The following is a 2,500-nucleotide window of genomic DNA, read 5'->3' on the forward strand; positions in this document are numbered from 1 at the left end:
AAACGAGGCACTTGGTTTATTTCCCGCCCCTTTTCTTTTCTTTTTTTTTGGCCTCGCCGAGTAGACCGGCGTCCAAAGGAGACACTTAGTTTTTCCCCCGCCCTTTTTCTTTTCTTTTCTTTTCTTTTCTTTTTTTGCCTCGCCTCCCCTCCCCTCCCTTCCCGAGTAGACCGGCGCCTAAACGAGGCACTTGGTTTATTTCCCGCCCCTTTTCTTTTCTTTTTTTTTGGCCTCGCCGAGTAGACCGGCGTCCAAAGGAGACACTTAGTTTTTCCCCCGCCCTTTTTCTTTTCTTTTCTTTTCTTTTCTTTTCTTTTTTTGCCTCGCCTCCCCTCCCCTCCCTTCCCGAGTAGACCGGCGCCTAAACGAGGCACTTGGTTTTTTTTCCCCACCCCTTTTCCCGCTCTCCGCTTAAATGTCAGTATCGCCGCCGGTCGATCGTCGTTTTAGTTTTAAAACGGTCATAAAAGCGGAATACGTTTTGAAAGTCGACGAGCCCGGTGTGTGGAGACCGGAATTGGGCAAGCTGTGCTCTCGTCTTCTGGGGGTGACATTTCTCCCTGAGCGCTGCTGGCTTTAGAAAGACCATTCGAAGACGGGTTAGGGTCGGGGTCGGGGAAGCGAGCGTCAGGTCTCGCCGCCCCGATTTTTCCAACCAAGAAAGCAGGACGCTTGAAACCGCGATGCGAGCTTGGACCGGAAGGCTTGCGATAGCAAGAGATCTAGGCAAGAACGGAAGCTTTTCACTTCAAACAAACCAGCTATTTAAAGCAACCCCTCGCACGCGACATCCATCGTGGCAGGGAAACAGAAACAGAGACGCCGGCCCGGCCGAGGCTGCCGGAGCGGCCCGGTAGACCGGGCCGCCGTCTGCCCGTCTTTAAGTCGAAAGACGACTTTAAATCTAAAAACGGTTTTAAGTCGAAAGTGTGGGTTAGGGTTAGGGGAAAAAGTTGTGGGGTTAGGGTTAGGGGAAAAAGCTGTAGGGTTAGGGTTAGAGAAAACAGTTGTAGGGTTAGGGTTAGGGTCAGGGTTAGGGAAAATAGTTGTAGGGTTAGGGTTAGGGTTAGGGTTAGGGTTAGGGTTAGAGAAAAAAGTTGTAGGCTTAGGCTTAGAGAAACAAGTTGTAGGGTTAGGGTTAGGGTTAGGGTTAGAGAAAAAAGTTGTAGGCTTAGCCTTAGGTTTAGGCTTAGGCTTAGAGAAACAAGTTGTAGGGTTAGGGTTAGGGTTAGGGTTAGGGGGAAAAGTTGTAGGGTTAGGGTTAGGGTCAGGGTTAGGGAGAAAAGTTGTAGGGCTAGGGTTAGGTTCAGGTTCAGGCTCAGGGTTATCATTCTGGAAATGATATTAGCAGAAGCAATGGAGGAAAGCGAGGAGAGGGAGGGAGGGAGGGATAGATATTAAACGGGATGGACGAAACGTATAGAGCGCACACAAGACACGCGATGAGAAACCACCCGCCCAGAGAAATTCATGTCCGATTTACCGAGAAGACAGGGAGGGCAGAGAGATCGCCATGGATGAGAAACACGACGAGAAAGCACAAAATATCGGCGAGCTGAAATATCGGCGAGCTGGCGAGAGCAAAGATATCGAGTAGATTCAAGAGAGAAAGCGGAATTATTTTATAAACAACGTAGAGATGACCAAGAACAGGAAAGATGGGGAGATGAAAGTGGGGACGGACGACGGGAGGAGAAGAAAGAACAGCCAAAAGAGAGCCAAGAAAGCCAACAAAACGAGAAAGCGTCGAGAGAAGGAGCAGGAGCAGAAGACGTTAAAGAAAGAACCAAGGGACCTAAGAACGACTTGCTCGACAAAGCAAATAGATCAGTAAGAAATGGAAGAAGAAATAAAAATAATTTCCTGGACTAGAAATGGACTGGATTCGGCCATTCGGCAAGAGGAAGGAAAATATGGAATAAATGAGGGAAGTTAAGATCAGAAATGATAGGCCTACGAGAGGTTCCTCTGGGAAAGCTACACCCAAAACTTTTGAGGAAGGAAGATGGCAGAAATTGGAACAAACTTTTCACTTGAAGGGAAGCTTTTCACGTCAAACCAGCTATTTAAATCAACCCCTCGCAGCCATCCTGGCAGAGAAGCAGAAAACCGAAACACTCCAGTCCGGCCGAGGCCCGGGTAAACCGGTCCCGCCCGAGCGAGCGTCCCGGTAGACCGGGACGGCTGCCGGGCGCGGGCACCCCCGGGGCCCGGCGCTGGCACCGAGGCGAAGGGGGAGGTCCCCGACCGAGGCCCGCGGCGCCGGAGCCGGGATCCCGTACCTCCATCGCGGCGGGGGAAACGGAAAGACTGACCCGGCCGAGGCCCCGGTAGACCGGGACGGCTGCCGGGCGCGGGCACCCCCGGGGCCCGGCGCTGGCACCGAGGCGAAGGGGGAGGTCCCCGACCGAGGCCCGCGGCGCCGGAGCCGGGATCCCGTACCTCCATCGCGGCGGGGGAAACGGAAAGACTGACCCGGCCGAGGCCACGGTAGACCGGG

This window comes from Pantherophis guttatus, unplaced genomic scaffold (genome assembly GCF_059756535.1).
Source record: "Pantherophis guttatus breed Tessera unplaced genomic scaffold, ASM5975653v1 scaffold_28, whole genome shotgun sequence".
NCBI classification, from domain to species: Eukaryota; Metazoa; Chordata; class Lepidosauria; order Squamata; family Colubridae; genus Pantherophis; species Pantherophis guttatus.